The 12,555-nt window shown below is 38.6% G+C and overlaps 1 pseudogene; it reads right to left on the bottom strand.

The window, feature by feature from the left end:
* Positions 1-7,082, bottom strand: part of LOC138414063 (RNA/RNP complex-1-interacting phosphatase pseudogene) — a 44,227-nt pseudogene extending 37,145 nt beyond the window's left edge.
* Positions 7,083-12,555: the final 5,473 nt, after the last annotated feature.

Genomic DNA, 12,555 nt, shown 5'->3' with positions numbered 1-12,555 from the left:
CTCAAGTCCATTCTCTAGTAGGTCTGTGTCTTTATTCCTGTCTTAACCCTAGGTTCCTCATGACATTTTTTTTCTTAAATTCCATATATATGTGTTAGATATGGTATTTGTCTTTCTCTTTCTGACTTATTTCACTCTGTATGAGAGACTCTAGGTCCATCCACCTCATTACAAATAGCTCAATTTCGTTTCTTTTTATGGCTGAGTAATATTCCATTGTATATATGTGCCACATCTTCTTTATCCATCCATCCGATGATGGACACTTAGGTTGCTTCCATCTCTGGGCTACTGTAAATAGATCTGCAATGAACATTTTGGTACATGACTCTTTTTGAATTATGGTTTTCTCAGGGTATATGCCCAGTAGTGGGATTGCTGGGTCATATGGTAGTTCTATTTGTAGTTTTTTAAGGAACCTCCATACTGTTCTCCACAATGGCTATATCAGTTTACATTCCTACCAACAGTGCAAGAGGGTTCCCTTTTCTCCACACCCTCTCCAGCATTTATTGTTTCTAGATTTTTTGATGATGACCATTCTGACTGGTGTGAGATGATATCTCATTGTAGTTTTGATTTGCATTTCTCTTCTTCTTTCTCTTCTTTGGAGAAATGTCTATTTAGGTCTTCTGCCCATTTTTGGATTGGGTTGTTTGTTTTTTGGTATTGAGCTGCATGAGCTGCTTATAAATTTTGGAGATTAATCCTTTGTCAGTTGTTTCATTTGCAAATATTTTCTCCCATTCTGAGGGTTGTCCTTTGGTCTTGTTTATGGTTTCCTTTGCTGTACAAAAGCTTTGAAGTTTCATTAGGTCTCATTTGGTTTTTTTTGGTTTTATATCCATTTCTCTAGGAGGTGGGTCAAAAAGGATCATGCTGTGATTTATGTCATAGAGTGTTCTGCCTATGTTTTCCTCTAAGAGTTTGATAGTTTCTGGCCTTACATTTAGGTCCTTAATCCATTTTGAGCTTATTTTTGTGTGTGATGTTAGGGAGTGATCTAATCTCATAATTTTACATGTAGCTGTCCAGTTTTCCCAGCACCACTTTTTGAAGAGGCTGTCCTTTCTCCACTGTACATTCCTGCCTCCTTTATCAAAGATAAAGTGACCGTATGTGCATGGGTTTATCTCTGGGCTTTCTATCCTGTTCCATTGATCTATCTTTCTGTTTTTGTGTCAGTACCATACTGTCTTGATTACTGTAGCTTTGTAGTATAGTCTGAGTCAGGGAGCCTGATTCCTCCAGCTCCATTTTTCTTACTCAAGATTGCTTTGGCTATTCGGGGTCTTTTGTGTTTACTTACAAATTGTGAAATTTTTTGTTCTAGTTCTGTGAAAAATGCCATTGGTAGTTTGATAGGGATTGCACTGAATCTGTAGATTGCTTTGTGTAGTAGAGTCATTTTCACAATGTTGATTCTTCCAATCCAAGAACATGGTATATCTCTCCATCTATTTGTATCATCTTTAATTTCTTTCATCAGTGTCTTATAATTTTCTGCATACAGGTCTTTTGTCTCCTTAGGTAGGTTTATTCCTAGATATTTTATTTTTTTGTTGCAATGGTAAATGGGAGTGTTTTCCTGATTTCACTTTCAGATTTTTCATCATTAGTGTATAGGAATGCCAGAGATTTCTGTGCATTAATTTTGTATCCAGCTACTTTACCAAATTCATTGATTAGCTCTAGTAGTTTTCTGGTAGCATCTTTCAGATTCTCTATGTATAGTATTATGTCATCTGCAAACAGTGAGAGCTTTACTTCTTCTTTTCCGATTTGGATTCCTTTTATTTCCTTTTCTTCTCTGATTGCTGTGGCTAAAACTTCCAAAACTATGTTGAATAAGAGTGGTGAGAGTGGGCAACCTTGTCTTGCTCCTGATCTTAGTGGAAATGCTTTCAGTTTTTCACCATTGAGGACAATGTCGGCCGTGGGTTTGTCATATATGGCCTTTATTATGTTGAGGAAAGTTCCCTCTATGCCTACTTTCTGCAGGGTTTTTTTATCATAAATGGGTGTTGAATTTTGTTGAAAGCTTTCTCTGCATCTATTGAGATGATCATATGGTTTTTCTCCTTCAATTTGTTAATATGGTGTATCACGTTGATTGATTTGCGTATATTGAAGAATCCTTGCATTCCTGGAATAAAGCCCACTTGATCATGGTGTATGATCCTTCTAATGTGCTGTTGGCTTCCATTTGCTAGTATTTTGTTGAGTATTTTTGCATCTATGTTCATCACTGATATTGGCCTGTAGTTTTCTTTCCTTGTGACATCCTTGTCTGGTTTTGGTATCAGGGTGATGGTGGCCTCGTAGAATGAGTTTGGGAGTGTTCCTCCCTCTGCTATATCTTGGAAGAGTTTGAGAAGGATAGGTGTTAGCTCTTCTCTAAATGTTTGATAGAATTTGCCTGTGAAGCTATCTGGTCCTGGGCTTTTGTTTGTTGGAAGATTTTTAATCACAGTTTCAATTTCAGTGATTGTGATTGGTCTGTTCATCTTTTCTATTTCTTCCTGACTTAGTCTTGGCAGGTTGTGCATTTCTAAGAATCTGTCCATTTCTTTCAGGTTGTCCATTTTATTGGCATAGAGTAGCTTGTAGTAATTTCTCATGATCTTTTGTATTTCTGTTGTGTCAGTTGTTACTTCTCCTTTTTCATTTCTAATTCTATTGATTTGAGTCTTCTCTCTTTTTTGCTTGATGAGTCTCCCTAATGGTTTATCAATTTTGTTTATCTTCTCAAAGAACCAGCTTTTAGTTTTATTGATCTTTGCTATCATTTCCTTCATTTCTTTTTCATTTATTTCTGATCTGATTTTTATGATTTCTTTCCTTCTGCTAGCTTTGGGGTTTCTTTTGTTCTTCTTTCTCTAATTGCTTTAGGTGCAAGTTTAGGTTGTTTATTCGAGATATTTCCTGTTTCTTAAGGGAGAATGTATTGCTATAAATTTCCCTCTTAGAACTGCTTTTGCTTCATCTCATAGATTTTGGGTTGTCGTGTCTCCATTGTCATTTGTTTCTAGGTATTTTTTTATCTCCTCTTTGACTTCTTCAGTGATCACTTTGTTATTAAGTAGTGTATTGTTTAGCCTTCATTTGTTTGTACTTTTTACAGATCTTTTCCTGTAATTGATATCTAGTTTCATAGCATGTGGTCAGAAAAGATACTTGATACAATCAATTTTCTTAAATTTACCAAGGCTTGATTTGTGACCCAAAGTATGATCTATCCTGGAGAATGTTCCATGAGCACTCGAGAAAAATGTGTATTCTGTTGTTTTTGGATGGAATGTCCTATAAATATCAACTAAGTCCATCTTGTTTAATGTAGCATTTAAAGCTTGTGTTTCCTTATTTATTTTCATTTTGGATCATCTGTCCATTGATGAAAGTGGGGTGTTAAAGTCCCCTACTATGAATATGTTACTGTCAATTTCCCCTTTTATGGCTGTTAGTATTTGCCTTATGTATTGAGGTGCTCCTATGTTGGGTGCATAAATATTTACAATTGGTATATCTTCTTCTTGGATTGATCCCTTGATCATTAAGTAGTGTCCTTCTTTGTGTCTTCTAATAGTCTTTTTTTTAAAGTCTATTTTGTCTGATATGAGAATTGCTACTCCAGCTTTGTTTTGGTTTCCATTAGCATGGAATATATTTTCCCATCCTCTTACTTTCAGTCTGTATGTGTCTCTAGGTCTGAAGTGGGTCTCTTGTAGACAGCAAATATATGGGTCTTGTTTTTGTATCCATTCAGCCAATCTGTGTCTTTTGGTAGGAGCTTTTAGTCTGTTTACATTTAAGGTAATTATCGATATGTATGTTCTTATTCCCATTTGCTTAATTGTTTTGGGTTCGTTATTGTAGGTCTTTTCCTTCTCTTGTTTTTCTTGCCTGGAGAAGTTCCTTTAGCATTTGTTGTAAGGCTTGTTTCGTGGTGCTGAACTCTCTCAGCTTTGCTTGTCTGTAAATGTTTTAATTTCTCCATCAAATCTGAATGAGATCCTTGCTGGGTAGAGTAATCTTGGTTGCAGGTTTTTCTCCTTCATCACTTTAAATATGTTCTGCCAGTCCCTTCTGGCTTGCAGAGTTTCTGCTGAAAGATCAGCTGTTAACCTTATGGGGATTCCCTTATGTGTTATTTGTTGTTTTTCCCTTGCTGCTTTTAAAATGTTTTCTTTGTATTTAATTTTTGACAGTTTGATTAATATGTGTCTTGGTGTATTTCTCCTTGGATTTATCCTGTATGGGACTCCCTGTGCTTCCTAGACTTGATTTTCTGTTTCCTTTCCCATATTAGGGAAGTTTTCAACTATAATCTCTTCAAATATTTTCTCAGTCCCTTTCTTTTTCTCTTCTTCTTCTGGAGCCCCTATAATTCGAATGTTGGTGCATTTAATGTTGTCCCAGAGGTCTCTGAGACTGTCCTCAGTTCTTTTCATTCTTTTTTCTTTATTCTACTCTGCAGTAGTTATTTCCACCATTTTATCTTCCAGGTCACTTATCCATTCTTCTTCCTCAGTTATTCTGCTATTGATCCCATCTAGAGTATTTTTAATTTCATTTATTGTGTTGTTCATTGTTGCTTGTTTCATTTTTAGTTCTTCTACGTCCTTGTTAAATGTTTCTTGCATTTTGTCTATTCTATTTCCAAGATTTTGGATCATCTTTACTATCATTATTCTGAATTCTTTTTCAGGTAGACTGCCTATTTCCTCTTCATTTTTTAGGTCTGGTGGGCTTTTATCTTGCTCCTTCATCTGCTGTGTGTTTTTCTGTCTTCTCATTTTGCTTATCTTACTGTGTTTGGGGTCTCGTTTTTGCAGGCTGCAGGTTCATAGTTCCCATTGCTTTTGGTGTCTGTCCCCAGTGGCTAAAGTTGGTTCAGTGGGTTGTGTAGGCTTCCTGGGGGAGGGGACTAGTGACTGTGTTCTGGTGGATGAGGCTGGATCTTGTCTTTCTGGTGGGCAGGTCCACGTCTGGTGGTGTGTTTTGGGGTGTCTGTAGACTTATTATGATTTTAGGCAGCCTCTCTGCTAATGGGTGGGGTTGTGTACCTGTCTTGCTAGTTGTTTGGCATAGGGTGTCCAGCACTGTAGCTCTCTGGTCGTTGAGTGAAGCTGGCTGCTGGTGTTGAGATTGAGATCTCTGGGAGATTTTCGCCATTTGATATTATGTGGAGCTGAGAGGTCTCTTGTGGACCAGTGTCCTGAAGTTGGCTCTCCCACCTCAGAGGCACAGCAGTGACCTGGCTGCAGCACCAGGAGCCTTTAATCCACACGGCACTGTTCACCATCCCTTGTGAAACCAGAAGAGCAGCTTTCTTATGGAATGATGAAGAACTTGTAAAGATAAAACACCAGTATCCAATTGCATCATCTGGCCACATGCCTTCTACATCAATCAAATATCTGCAGATATGGTAGCCAGTCCTGTTTAAACCATGAGTACAGTGGACACCAATAAGTGTGTCATTATCTTTATTTTCTTTCAGAAACCCATTAACAGCACATTGGAATTTAAAAATAGTGTCATCTTCTGGCACCTGAGGCCCAATTGTACATATTTTTAAGTAAGGAATAGTTTCTGGTAAGTCCTCTGGCTTATAATAGCAGCGAGTATATGTTAAGTCAATAATCAGCCCAAGTTCTTCATTCTGTTCTTGGATTTTGTTAAAAGAGATCCAAGGGGGAAAAACATTCTTTTGGAGCAAGATTCTTTTCAAAACTCTTTTTTAAAGGAACTTTGAAAGCAATGAAACGAGTCCCAGGCATCCGCTGTTCAGCTGGGAGATAGTCTTTCCACCTTTCCGTGATGTGCTTTCCGCCTTTCCTCTTGGCCCCAGATGTCTTGTAAGTGTAAAACACACATTGGGGCTTCCCTGGTGGCACAGTGGTTGAGAGTCCACCTGCCAATGCAGGGGACACGAGCTCATGCCCCGGTCCATGAAGATCCCACACGCCGTGGCGTGGCTGGGCCCGTGAGCCATGGCCGCTGAGCCTGTATGTCCGAAGCCTGTGCTCTGCAACGGGAGAGGCCACAGTGGTGATGGGCCTGCATACCGCAAAAAAAAAAAAAAAAACAAAACACAAAAAAACAAAAAAAACACAATACATTGAATATCAAAAACTTACTACAAAAAATTAATGTAAAAATCCCAATAATGTTTACATCGTTACATGGTGAAATGATAATATATTGACTATATTGGGTTAAATAAAAATACAATGAAAACTGGAAGAAACAAAAAATGTTCATGGATGAGAAGACTGTAAGCTGAAGCTAGTGCCTAGTAAATGACAGAGCCCCACAAATGTTGTGGAAGATTGCATGAAGTTTATATGATGGCTATTACTTTTTTTTTTTTTTGCGGTACGCGGGACTCTCATTGCTGTGGCCTCTCCTGTTGCAGAGCACAGGCTCCGGATGCACAGGCTCAGCAGCCATGGCTCAAGGGCCCAGACGCTTCACGGCACGTGGGATCTTCCCGGACTGGGGCACGAACCCATGTCCTCTGCATCAGCAGGCGGACTCTCAACCACTGCGCCACCAGGGAAGCCTGATGGCTATTACTTTTGTAAGCCTAGAGGGGAATGGAACTTGTTCCTTAGGGGAGGACATTCTTGTCATTTAAGGCTATAGTGTGTAGCCTTGGATAATCACGCATAGCATAAAGACACTTAATGAATCTGGTAAAAGATAGTGGGGAGGACAGCTGAACAGTGGGATGGGGATGGTGGGAAGGATGGGAATGGATGGAAAGTTTCCAGAAATAAATTTTACAGTAGTTCATGGCTACTTCTGTTCTCCCAATCAACCTCTCATCTTGGACTGAGCAAAGAACCCCAGAGTGGAGGAGAGCAGTGGAAGCAGATCAAGGAATTCTCCATTCTGTATTATTTCCAACCCTTTGACGAAGTGTTCTAGAGATATAAATACACGTATGTGTATGCAAGTCTCTAATAGCTGCCAAGGTAGATGTGTTTAATACACCTTATTCTATATTTCAAAGCTAGATTACCTGTCAAGGCCTCTTTTTGGCTCTCTCGATCCATTATTTTATAGTTCTTCATGTCTTCAGTGCTCTTTTTATTTCATTCATTTGTATTCTTCATAGCATCCTGGTGATCCATACTGTTAATTCTGTCTGACAAATGAAAATTGGACTTGGGGAAACTATGACTTGGGCAATTCATCCCAATAAACAGAGATAAGACCAGGAAGCAAGCTTAGAAGTTTCTGGAACACATCCTGTTGTGTAAGCTACTAATCTCCAAAATAGCTGCTTTTTACCATCCCTACTTTTTGTTTCATTTGCATTCATTCAGGATCTTTTTGTTGCGAGGCCCCACTGGCCTGTGGTTATTCTGAATTAGAAACTCTTAAGCATTCTTGATCTTTCTGAGCTTGGCAAAGTGTCTCTGGGGAGTGTTCTAAGAGAATAAAGTATGTCCTGTCATGTAACTGTTGCTGAAGAAAAGACAGAGGACTCAAAGCCAGGAGTTCCTTGCTATACATAAGCCCCGTGACCTGGGTGAATCCTCTTGGTGCCATAGATTCTCCATCCATATTCTCTGCCTCTCCTAATCTCACAGGGATATTATGCAGCTAAATGAAATGAAATTATTTTGACCTACTTGGATTTGACGAGCTCTTAGTTCTCTTCCAGTTCTGAAATTCTATAGCTCTTTACGGTGGGTAGAGAAGTTGAAAAAAGAGAGCCAAGAAGAGATTTTTTTAGAAGATCTATGTTTTTTATTCCTACTAGTAAACAGGTGATGACAGCTCTTCAGCTCCTATCTCAGCCTTGTCAACAAGTCATTCAAGTGTAGGAATTTTATCCCCAGAGGTATTGGGGGAAAAAAATCATTGGTCTTTTTAGTCCAGCTACCAAGGCTGCAGTTTCCATGAATGGTGTATGCTTTGGTTGAGGATTTGAAGCAGTATCTCTGGCAATTCTATACCTCCTACAGGGAAAATACAGGTGACTCTGTTTCTCAGTGTTAATTTACTCCATTCTTTTCTTCCGTCCTTTTTATATTTCCTCTCTCCCACTGAACTTCCTTTCTTCCTCTCTCCTTGTACAAATAGCTCTTTCCACTTGAGTTTGGCTCACCTATAAGATCCATTGTCTACAGATCATTGACCTCTTAGTTCAAATTCTTACCAAATGGGAACTGGATAACTTAATCAGGTCTTGGGATACTCTTTCCTCTTGGGTTATGGGTCTATTTGGGTTAGAATCAGCTGTAGGAGGTGGAAGGCATGGGGGCCTTCCACTCAGGGACCATAAACAGTGCAGACTGTAATAGATCTACTTTGGTTTTCAGTCTATAATAAAAGAACTCTTCCACAAAGCTCAATACCTAGCTTCAGTTATAGATGATAAACATTGTACTTTGAACACACACTGTATCTAGAGTCAGGAAGTCTTTGTTCATAATCCTGGCTCTGCCTCTCCCAAACTATGTGAATTTCTTATTACCTAACAGTTTTACCATCTGCAAAAGGGGGAGAGGATGATAATAATAACTTCTACGCACCTCACAGAATTGTTGTGAAGAAAATATGCCAAAAATGTTTATAAGTTTGTGAATTTAGATGCCATGCATTTATATATATTTATATATATTTTTAATATATTTTTCCAGTTTTATTGAGATATAATTGGTGTATAACACTGATTAATTTTAAGCATACAACATAATGATTTGATATACATATATACTGCAAAATGATTACCATAATAAGTTTTGTTAACCTTCATCACTTCAAATAGTTACATTTTTTTCTTGTGATGAGAACTTTTAAGACCTACTTTCTTAGTAACCTTCAAATATACAGCACAGTATTGTTAACTATAGTCACCATACTGTACTTTTTAGCCCCAGAACTTATTTATCCTATAATTGGAAGTTTGTACCTTTTAACCACCTTTACTCATCGGTATTTTTTAAGTTTTTATATCTTTAACATTTGTTCTATCTTCTGTAAATCATACTGTGTATAAAATATAAATCATACTCTATGCTCTTAACCCTTATTTGATCATTTGATTGCTCAGTTTACTTCTTCCACACACCTAGACCAAGGGGGCTTTCTCTAACAGCATCTAAAGAATACTTGCATTGTAGCTTCTTCCTCTGCTTTTCAGCACTTACATTACATGCTATTATATCATATATTTAATTGTTTACTGATTTATTTTCTGTTCCTGTTTTTAGATTTGAGCTTGCTTAGGGCAGGGTCTTTAGCTCTCTTCTTCATTTCTGTATCCTTGGTGCATAGTATTTTCTTGGTGTATAACAGATGCTTAATAAATATTTGTTAGTAAATATTTACAAATATGAATGAATGTCCAATAAATAATAATTAACTGCTAACTTCTCTCCCTGCTTCTGGTTCTATTCTTGGGCTCAAGTGAAGTATTTTTATAGAAATACCAGCATGGACTGAAGGAGCAAACCATTCTACAGTCAGTCTATATACATTTAGAGAAAAAAGGAACCAAATCTCTGTGGAGGTGGAATGTCATTTAAAAAATTGCTTTGGCATAGATTTTGAGAAATTGGCCCTATGGCTCTAGCTGTTACTACCATGGTCAAATCCTATCCATAGTAAAACTTCACCCATTCACCTGCACTTGCAAAGTATATAGTTATTATTGACTCTTCATGTTAGCATGTAAGTCTCATGGTCTGGGGGCAAGCAATCAAAATTCATTCACGATGCATGTAGTATGTGATATGATTTCCCTTTCCACCAAAGCAAATGCTCAGAGGGTAAATAGCAGACACAGTTTTTTGATCTGGGCATGGTATTTTCTTTTCAAGTTATTTACATGGTAGATAAAAGAACGTGAAGGAAAATCAAAGCCATGTTGTCACATGCAAGCTGCTCTAGAGGTGAAGCAAAGCAGTTACCTGTCCTGCCTTGAGAACTTGTTGCTGTCTCAGCTTGTTTTCTGTCATCTGGGACCAGGTATCTGAGAAGGTTGATACGATGAAAGTTATTCCTAAATAAAAAACAAACAGAAAAAATCAAAACTCCATATGGTGAGATGTGCCCAAGGAACACCTGAATGTCAGACATATAATCCATGATAGTTTTTCCTTCTGAATCAGAATAGATGCCTGTCATACTGTACATGGTTCAGTGACATGTCTCAAGACAAAGGAAATACTAAAACATGTTCCAAAAAAACTATATAAGAAACTTGCCCTCTTGTCAAAAGAAAAAAAAAAACCCTTCATTGAATATAGAAGCATAGGCTTTTCTATCTTCCTGTCCTCAGCGTCCTCCTGTAATTCCATTTTCTCTGCCTGCTGAGAGCTGGATTTCTGAAATTCATATAAATTTCAGCAGGCTGCTGCCTGGAGCCATCAGTCTCTGCTCTGGATGGAGAATGTCCTCCAGAGCACATCTACTGTTCTTAGCTTGTCCTTGCTGCTCAGCTCCCAAGCAGAATGACTGTCACCTTGCGTATTTAATACTAAATTTATCGGGCCGCCATTCCTTGCACTTTACACAAGAGGTCATCAAAGTTAAAGCATTCCAAAGTTTGCAGGGCATGAGGCAAGGGGTCTGTGCACTACAGTGGCGGGGCTGAAAGCTGACCGCACTGTTACCTGGGTACTGGCAAGAGCAGAAAAGGTTGGAAAGAGTACAAAAGTAAATGGAGATTTTTCTTCTTGGTTGAATTATAGATATCTTCAGCATTATTGAACTTGGAAATGTTCCAGGAGACCAGGTCTTCCCCATATCTCCTCCCCAGATGTAAGGCAGGAATGCTCATGTGAGTGGGTCAGGAAGGCTAGGTTTTCCAAGGGATTCTTAACTGCCAATGGACAGTCCTGGTTTCCTCAAGGCCAGTCTCCTTGATAGTTACCATACAATATGTTGTCTTCATGTAGTTATTCATTTTAGTATATAAGCAGTTCCTCAAGGATCCTACTTGCTGATTAGTCCCACTGATTGGGAAGAGAATATTGTAACATCAGGATTTCTCTTTGCAATATTCAGCTGGGACCAAACAATACTGCTTGTCCAGGGCTCTTTTCTTGTCATTGGGTCACATTGCTGGTATGGAGATGTTTCTGGGGATGTTATTCGAAATATTTAACAATCTGAATGGCAGAGGCACATCAATCAAAATGAAAGTCTGACCAGAGTGGACAGCCATTCACCCCTAAGAAAAGCCCAGTGTGTTGTAACCAGGATGGGAAGATGGATGTGCTCACCACCAGCAGCCCAGGCTCTTATCCTAAGCTTCTAAACCCCATCTTAGCATAATCATCCTATGCTAGAGGCCTCTGATTAGTAATTACAGTTTGTCATGCTAAAAAATATTTAATTACCTTTACCCTTAAAATTACTCTACATTAAAAATTCAACTCACATAGATAACGGAGTGCTTTCACCTCCAATTCTCACCTTATTCCCCAGATATTCTAATTAAAGATGGACTATTTCTTGGAAAGGTATATGATTTGCACAACTCTCATACTAACTTCCCTTTTTCAGTATGTAGATATGGCCTTAGCCTAGGACACGACCTCAGTTGGCTGTTCCCCTAGGCTTGTGAACAGCCCCCGCCCCCAACTCTGTGACTGAGATATATGTAGAATTTCTCTTTCACCTAAACTTTAGCACTAACAGACTCATTCCTTTACCATTTTTTATCCTTCCTCTCTTCCATCCTGTCAACTGTCTACTCCAGATAACAGTCTAGTCACAGTGTCCTGTTTATAATTTTAAAACCCCAAAGCCATTGATTTATTCATTTATTTGCTTATTTATTTATTGTCAGTGGGTATATCAGAACTGAGTTGCACTGGTAGATTAAGAGATATTTATTTGATTTTTTTTCCTTTGGTATCTCTGCTAAAGGTCCTCTTATGAGAGGATGTCAGAATGCTTCAAAAATAAACAATAAAAATAAAAAAGAAAGAAGAAGTGAAAGAGCAAAGAAAGACAAAATCCTATCGATAGTGGAGGCAGAGTCAAGATGGTGGTGTGGGAAGACACAGAGTTAGCGTCTCCCCATAACTAAGGCACCTGCCAGCCGCTGGTGGGGTACTCTAATGCCCAAGGAGATGGGAGGAACCCCAGAGTGAACTGGCTTGTGGGATCTTGGTTCACGAGCCCGGGGTTGGGCAGAAGCTCCTGCAGTGGGAGCTCCAAGTCTGAACCACTGGACTAACAGAGAACCTCAGGACCCAAGGAATATTCATAGGAGTGAAATCTCACAGAGGTCCTCATCTCAGCACCAAGACCCAGCTCTACTCAATAGCCTACAGGCTCCATTCTTGGAAGCCTCAGGCCAAACAACCAGTGAAACAGGAGCAAAATCTCACTCAATTAAAAAAAAAAAATTCAGACAGCACAAAAAATATGTCACAGATGAAGGAGCAAGGAAAAAATCTACAAGACCAAATAAATGAAGAAGAATTAGGCAATCTACCTGAAAAAGAATTCAGAGTAATTATAGTAAAGATGATCCAGAATCTCAGAAATAGAATGGAAGCATGGATTGAGAAAATACAA

This window comes from Delphinus delphis, chromosome 4 (assembly GCF_949987515.2).
Source record: "Delphinus delphis chromosome 4, mDelDel1.2, whole genome shotgun sequence".
NCBI classification, from domain to species: Eukaryota; Metazoa; Chordata; class Mammalia; order Artiodactyla; family Delphinidae; genus Delphinus; species Delphinus delphis.
Note: the sequence above shows the minus strand (reverse complement) of the source record. Positions and strands in the feature narration are given on the sequence as shown.